We start from the raw sequence: 9,000 nt of genomic DNA, 5'->3' as shown, positions 1-9,000 counted from the left end.
ACAGTCCAGTAAAGGATCTAGCTTCATCACGGAGAAGTGGTAACAGCAACTGTTAAGAACATTGTTCAATATATTTCTTCTTCCTCACTTTCTTTTTCTGACAGTAACATCTCCTAAGGATCACTTACCAATATCGAAATTTCTATATTCATAAACTTGGTTTGGCCTGAAAAATTACTTCTAAGTTCTTAAAAGATTGAAATGTTCAAAGCACTCCAGTTTTGAAAACACAGGCATCTGGAAGGCACGGCTATTCTGTGCAAATTTTTAGTGTAACACCAAAATAGAATGTTCTAGGATACGGTTAATTTCAGGTATCCTGATATCGTCGAATGAGATATGACACTTAAGTTTCCTAATTCGAATCAGATTTATATTTGTCACGCGTTTTCCATTCTCTATAAAGTTAGAGTTTCTAAATTCGTAGACCAGATACTGGTGAACTGCGGGAAAACCCTTGAAAGTTCATTTGAAAGGTTAAGTAAGAAAAACCTAACTATCAAAATTTTGCTACAGCCTACAGAGAAGAAGATGGCGATAGTGTTTGAGGAACATGAATATTGGAAGAGGGGAAAGATGCTGGGCAAGGGTAGTTATGGAACGGTGCACTTGGCATACACAAATCCAACCAAAAAAGCAAGCCGTTTCCCACCTATTATGGCCGTGAAGTCAACTGCATATTCTGAGGCAAGTTCACTTATGAAGGAGAGCGACAAACTCATTGAGCTTCAAGGTTGCCCTTACATCATTGGCCACTATGGCGACGATGATGACGTTGAGAATGGGCGCGCCTACTTCAATTGTTTCTTGAATACGCGTCCTTAGGCAGCTTAGGAGATCAAATTAAACAACGTTACTCTGATTGTGGCGTAGGGTTAAGTGAAGCGGAGGTCAGATATTTTACTCCTCTGATTCTTAAAGGTCTTAAATATATTCATCAACATGAATATGTCCACCGCGATATAAAACCCGACAACATCCTCCTGGTTTCATCTTCTTCAGACTCTTCATTGACTAATGTCATTCCCAAGATAGCCGATTTTGGGCTTGCGAAGAGATTGAAAAAAGAGGTGAAGAAGAATAAACCAGTTTGTATAACGGGTACTCCGTTCTACATGGCACCTGAATCTATTTGTTGTAATGAATACAAGCCTCACTCTGACGTATGGGCATTAGGGATTGTTGTTCTAGAGATGCTAACAGGACAAGAAGCATGGAGTTTTGATGTCGACGATGATTCTGTGGATTGTCTCTTGAGCCGAATTGGTTTCAGTGACGAACTGCCATCAATACCTAGCAAACTTTCAACTGAAGCAAAAGATTTTGTGAAGAGATGTTTGGTAAAGAACACAGCAATTAGGTGGAGTATCGATGAGCTACTTAATCATCCATTCCTTGCTGTCGACAACAAGAAAGAGCGGATTGAAGAAAAAAACGGAGGGACAGCTGAACGAGGGGTTGTTCTGTCTCCAAGGACCCCTTTGCAGCCTAAGTGGTGGATATCCGTTAGTAGTACTGACACCACATACAGTGTAGCTGCATCGATGGAGGACATACAAGATGGAAAGAAGAGGAAGATAACAGATGATATTAAGCAGGTTGATCACAAGATAGAGGTGGTTAACGAAGTAAGAAAAGTGGAAGCAGCAGTATATGTAGGGACTGTTCTGCCTCCAAGGACCACTTTAGTGCCTAATGACTGGTGGCTTTCCTTTGGTAGTAATGGTAGTATTCATGCCATAGACAGGCCTAAAGCTGCAACTAACGACATGCATTGTGAGGTTGGAAAGCGAAGGAAAATAGCAAATGACGCCAAAGAGGTTAACTTTGCCACTCCGTCATTCATCCCATGCTATTGACAATGATGAGGAGGCAAGAAGCTGAGAAAGCATACAAGACCAGAGTGTTATCTCTATTGCTAGATTGGCAATAAATAACTACTGGGAGGCTTGACTGAGGGCAGGTGAAGTATGCAGAAACTGTTGTACGTTCCACGACATAAATCACCATAAGAAGGACTTGTATCGGCTTCCATACAGAAAGCTACCTAATTAACATTGCGGCAGCAGATTGATCAGTAAGGCATGAAGGAAGACCCGGAAAATAGAGAGAGGATGCTGGTGGAAGGAAGAGCCATATGGATGCATTGGTGGGAGAATCCTTATACAGACTGTTATAGATTTACTGACATGTAAAGGAAATTCATAGCAATAATTATTTTGAATATGTATAAAGGAAGAGCTATTTTATAAAGCACTCACCTAAATTTGTTTATTTTGATTTTGTGCGTTGGGCTGTAACTCAATGCCATATACTTTCTTTTTACCTATTAATCCATCTTACTGTTTACCTAGAGAAAATGAAAAAGTTTCATAAACTCCAAGGGATGTGGAACCTTCCCAATAATTATTGCATTTTCAGGGACATTTACCTCCTGCTTTGTGTAGTTCTAATGTCGAGATTGAGTTGAGAAACAGTCTCCAAGCAATGTACATCAGGAAGTAGATGATGCAGAAGGCACTTGTACCAAATAAGTGATTAGCAGGTACTGGCAGCCACACTATTTTTCTTTGTTTTTTGTTGATGTTTTTTTTTTTTTTTTTTGGTCTTTTTGATAATTGAATTTTATTGATAGAAGAGAAGTGCTTACACAAGCCATTACTATAAGTAATGGTATGTTGTGGTGAGAGAGAGGGTCACCAGCAGCCTCCTGAAACTCCAAACCACTTTGGTCACACACTCACACTATGCTATTGTTTTTTGTTGATGTATGTAAACATCTTAGTTGGATTTCCTCGTTAAGCTTCAGGGGATGACAAAATTTTCTAACAGATAGACGACGTTAGGTAGGATGAGCTAGGATGGTGATCAAACTTGATTTTACTTGTACATGCATAGATTTTTAAACTTTCTGTTTTAGTAACCTTTGCCGACTTCTCTAGATTTAGATACATTTATCTGTGCAAACTTAGCTAATTAGTGCTCCTCACCTGCTCTTCGCTTTGATACTTTAAGTAAAGAGGAACTTGATTAGCCAGCTGAGCTAGCTATGCGGAAATCGATAACCATAGAACAGATAGAATAGTTAAAACTGCCTAGTATATATAAGTGGCTTCAAGAACTGGTTCTATAGATGTACAGAGAGTTCACACTGATGCTTTGTGCTTCTAGATGTAGATACTTAAGATTCAAACTCACTGAATGAACTTGACAAGTTCGAACTTTTTCAATATGATACAAGGCAACAGATTGATTAATGTATGCCATAAACAACTCAAGGTAATCAAACAAAATTTCCTGTCAGATATGTAAACATGCATGCACTATCCTTAGATATATATTATAAATATACCCTCTTGGCTCTATTTTTCAAAGCTTCATAGAGTCTCCAACTTTTTGTAAACACTAATACTAATTACGAAAAAATAGAAATTTTAAATCCTTAGATATATATCCCATCTAGAGTTTTCCAGAGTCTCCAATTTTTCCTAAACAATATAGCTAATTACGGGAAAAAAAATAACTAAATTGCAAAAAATAATATTTTCAACCAAAAACAATTTTCTTAAAACCCTTACGCCACAAAGAATAGCTTCCACACTAATCTTAGATGAAGTTTAATATAACAAAGTTTCTTTCTAGAAAATGATAATGAAACTATGAAAGAACAAAGGAAAAAATGAATTGAATTGCTTGAACATTTACTTTATGCATTTGTTAACCACACATATGACTGGGGAAAAAGGAAAAAAAGTAAACTAATCATAAAATAAAATAGTGTACACCAAAAACAAATAAAATTGTATTGTATACACTATATATAAAGGCCTAACAAATAAAGTTGGATCAATTTGAGGTGTCATCCACTGTGAGATTTATACATTTAGTCATAGTTAATTAAGGATTTCAAAAACCACATGTCACAATAATTACGACATATTCTAATTAAATTTATGAATTTTATAATTCCCAATTTTAGCGGAGTAACGAGATTCAGTTAAAACGGACGTTGGCTTAAATAGATTATATAACTATTGATTTAGTTAAAGTGGATGTTGGGCTTAAATAAATTATATATCAAACCAAAACAAAATTATATGTGGAAAATTAAATTATACAAAAAATAACATCACAAAATATATAATAGCAAATTAAAAAAAAACAATAATAACAAATATTTTCAAATATATATAATACTGCATGAAACTAACATCAAAGAACAATTAACGAGAAACATAAACCTAGATACAAATGCATCGAACTAATCTCATATAATATTTAACGGGAAATCAGAAATTGGATGCACATGCAAACATTAAACTAATCTTAAAAATTAATTAATAGACAATCAGAATATTGATACAACTGCATTAAACTAACCTTAAAGAATAATTAACGAGAAATCAAAACATGGATGCAAATACATTGAACTAACACCAAAAAATAATTATCGAAAAATCGGGAACTGGATGCAAATACATTGAACTAACTCTCAGAGATTAAATTAACGGGAAATTGAAAATTTGATGCAACTGTATTGAACTAACCTAAAAAAAATAAATATAAATTGGAAACAGGATGCAAATGCTTGAAACTAATATTTAAAAATAATTAACGGGAAATCGGAAACCAGATTCAACTACACTAAACTAATTTCAAAAAATAAATTGGATGCAAATGCATTGAACTAACCTCAAGGAATAATTAACGGAAAATCGGAAACTGGATACAAATTTATTGACTAACCTCAAACAATAATTAAAGGGAAATCAGAAATTAGATGCAAATGCAACCTCATCGAATAATAAACGAGAAATCGAAAACTAGATGCAAATGCATTGAACTGAGCTTGAAGAATAATTAGTAGGAAATTGGAAATTAGATGCAAATACATTAAACTAACTGCAAAGAATAATTAACAAGAAATCGGAAACTGGATGCAACTGTATTGAACTAACCTCAAAAAATAAATAACATAAAATCAGAAATTGGATGCAAATGCATTGAACTAACCTCAAAATATAGTTATGTTATATGTTGTGGGAATGTCTCGATAAGTATAGTTTTGCATTTAAAACGGCGTTTATCTTATCTTTTTTCGTATAATTGGGAATACCTTGCTATTCAAGTAACTTCAATATGAACTTCGTCTTATTAGACAATCTCACAAAACTTCAATCAAACTTCTATTATTAAACAACAAATGAAGTTGAATGGTTTTTATTAATGGCGAGTTATTTTTTTTTAATAGAGAGTACGTGGGGTTTTCATGTTATAAGAAATTTGGATGAGTGAGCATTATATAATATTTGTATATAATAGTTATGCATATATTTTTTAGAATAATTAATATGACAGGACCCGTTTGTAGATAATTTTTTAAGATCCCACATAGTGAGTCAGGTATATAATTTAAAGAATAATTAACGAGAAATCAGGAATTGAATAATCTTTGATGATCCCATATAGTAAATCAAACATAATTTATTTTTATGTCATGTTTGCAAGGACACTACAGATGGATAAGTAGAAAATTGGTATTACACACCACATTGGATAATTAAAAGAAAATCGAAAAGTGGATTCAAATACATTGAGCTGAGCTCAAAGAGTAATAAATCGGAAATCGGAAACTTTATGCAAATGCAATAAACTAAACTCAAAAAGTAATTAACTAGAAATCGGAAACTGGATGCAACTGCATTAAACTAACGCCAGAAAATAACTAAAGGGAAATTATAAATTGGATGCAAATCCTTGAAAAATATTTAACGAGAAATCGAAAACGGTATGCAAAAATGCTACAAATAAACCTCAAATAATAATTAACGATGAATCAGAAACTGGATGCAAATAATGCATTGAACTAACCTCAAAATATAATTAACAGGAAATCAAAAACCAAATGCAACTGCATTAAACTAACCTCATAGAATAATTGACGGGAAATCAGAAACTGGATGCAAATGCATTGAAATATAAATAACCTCAAAGAATAGTTAATGGGAAATCAGAAACCGGATGAAATTGCATCAAACTAACCTCAAAACATAAATAATCAAAAATCATAAATCATAAACTAGATGCAGATGTATTGAACTAACATCAAAGAGTTATTAATGAGAAATCATAAACTGGATGCAAATGCAATAAACTAATATAAAGACTAATTAACGAATATAGAAACATCAAAAAATGGATGCAAATGAACTGAACTAACCTCAATGAATAATTAACGGGAAATCATAAATTTGATACAATTGCATTAAACAAACCTCAAAAAATAATTAACGGGAAATCAAAATCTTACTGCAAATGCATTAAACTCACCTCAAAAAACAATTAACGTGAAATCGGAAATTGGATGCAACTGTATTGAACTAACCTCAAAGAATAATTAACGGAAAATCGAAAACTGGATGCAACTGCATTAAACTAAAATCATATATTAACTAACAGGCTAGGAAATCAGAAATTAGATGTAATATCCTTGATGAATATTTAACGGAAAATCATAAACTAGATGCAAATGCATTGAAATAACCTCAAAGAATAGTTAACTGGAAATCAGAAACCAGATGTAACTACATCGAACTATCCTCAAAGCATAAATAACCGGAAATTGGAAACTAGATGCGAACTAACTTCGAAAAATAATTAATGGGAAATCAGAAACTGGATGCAGATGTATTAAACTAACCTCATAGAGCAATTAACGAGAAATTGGAATATTGATGCAAATGCAATTAACTAATCTCAAAGAGTAATTAATGAAACATTGAAAACTATATGGAACTGCACTGAATTAACCTTAATGAATAACTAACGGGAAATCGTAAACTTGGTGCAACTGCATTGAACTAACCTCAAAGAATAATTAACGGAAAATCATAAACTTGATACAACTACATTGAATTAACCTCAAAGAATAATTAATGAGAAATCGGAAACTAAATCCAACTACATTGAACTAGCCTCAAAGAATAATTAACTTAAAATCGAAAACTTGATGCAAATGCATTGAACTAACCTCGAAACATAGTTATATTATATATAGGGAGAATATAATATCTGAACAAGTATAGTTTTGCATTTTAAGTAATGTTTACTATAATTATTTTATTATGATTGTGAATGACTTGCTATTTAAGTAGCTTCAATATTATCTTCGCCACATTGGACATTCTCACAAAATTTCAATCAAACTTCTATTATTAAACACAACAACAAAAATAAATCAATGGGTTTTACCAAAGTTTGGTGCTTTCTTTTGATAGAGAGTGGTGTAAGAAATTTGTACAAGTGATTAATATAATTTACATATCTTATAGCTATGAATAGTTCCTAATATTTTTTAGAATAATTTAATATAACGATACCCGTTCGTAGGACGGATTCGAAAGCTAGTATAAATATATAATGCATTATCAGAGCCTTCATAGTTCATACTTAATTAAGCCCTTATTGACTGGTTCCCCTCTCATTTTCATTCCTTGCATTTTCCTCTCTCCACTAGCTAAGACAAGAGAGATTATTAGTGCCGCTTTATAACGAAGGAAATGTAGTTCTACCAACTTACAAGATTGAGAATGGTCTTACAAACAAGCGAGAGTCACAGTTGGAGTTGGTCTTTGAAACATGAGAGCATGAGATAGTGTTACACATTTAGAAATTTGTAATTTCTTCCTTGAGTTTGTGTATTGATGGAAGGCTATGCAAGCAAGTGTGTTCCTAGCGTTTCTTTGCTGGAATATTGATCATCAGTCGAATTTCATAACCGAATGTTCAGCTATTCTAGAGGCGGTGGAGTATGTGTTGGTATACGACTCAGATTTGGATAAACCACACAGTTAAGGTTTTGGTTTCCTATTCTAAATAGGATTCTAATTTGATACCCACCTCTATAAATACGAGACTAGTTGGTGGGATTTGTAAGGTTCAATTTGTGAGAGAGAGTTTGTGAATTCTTCGGGATTCGTTTGTGAGTGATTGTACTCTATTTGTTTATCTCTTGATTAGTAAAATTCTCCTCTTTTGCTTAGTGGATTAGGCTAACGCCAAACCACGTAAATCTCGTCTCCACTTCTATTGGTTATTCGCTTTGCATTGGTAAGTGTTTTAATTGATTTGTTTTTTGTCGATTTCTATCACCACATTCAATCTTCTTTGTCCAATTGTCACGCTTCCGCTACGTAACAGTATGTTATTCAGAGAAATTGGAGGAGAGTCTGGAGGGAGTTAGACTCCACATCTGTGGTTAATGCTTTTGGAACTTCAAGTATACCTTGGTGCATGAAGCAGAGATACATAGAACACTTAGAGTACTGCAATTGACTCCAGTTTGGTGACAGATAGACGACGTTAGGTAGGATGAACTTTTGAATAACAGATGCAATTCAATCAAACCTGAAAAGAATGAGAGCAATATAAGTTTTAAGTTCACTTAAGATTAGTAGTCTCGGCTATATAAGCTACCACGGGGATACAAGGAACGTATCTTCAACGATAAAGGTCCCTTGTTTATCATCGAAATGCATTTCAGAATTTGAATTACAAAAAACCAAGTTATATATATTAGAAATTGTATAGTGTTCCTATAATCTGAGGTAAATCACACTTACTGATATCATTTACATTGTGTAAACTTGGGCTTCTGGGCTTTTGAAGAAAGTAATTTTTCCCACATACTGCCCATGGAGAATTCACTCTACCGATTTTCTAGGTCTGTAGCTTGGCCGCAAAGAAATTAAGTTGTGAGTCCGAATTGCAGAATTACGTGAAATGGATGTTTTTTTTTGAAACATTAAGCTTGGCCGTGAAATGGATGTTGCTTAGATCGAAAGCAGAATTAAGAGTTTTTGTTTTTAAAAACACTTGTAGTATGATTTTGATGGAGTTCGAACAATACTAATGTTGAGAGACTTAATCAAATGGATGCAGAGTACAGCAATATAATGATGAGAAACTAATCTGATGCATCAAAAGGACAACGATACATTT

Source organism: Coptis chinensis, chromosome 3, assembly GCF_015680905.1.
Source record: "Coptis chinensis isolate HL-2020 chromosome 3, ASM1568090v1, whole genome shotgun sequence".
In the NCBI taxonomy this organism is placed as follows: Eukaryota; Viridiplantae; Streptophyta; class Magnoliopsida; order Ranunculales; family Ranunculaceae; genus Coptis; species Coptis chinensis.
This window is presented reverse-complemented; position numbering follows the sequence as displayed.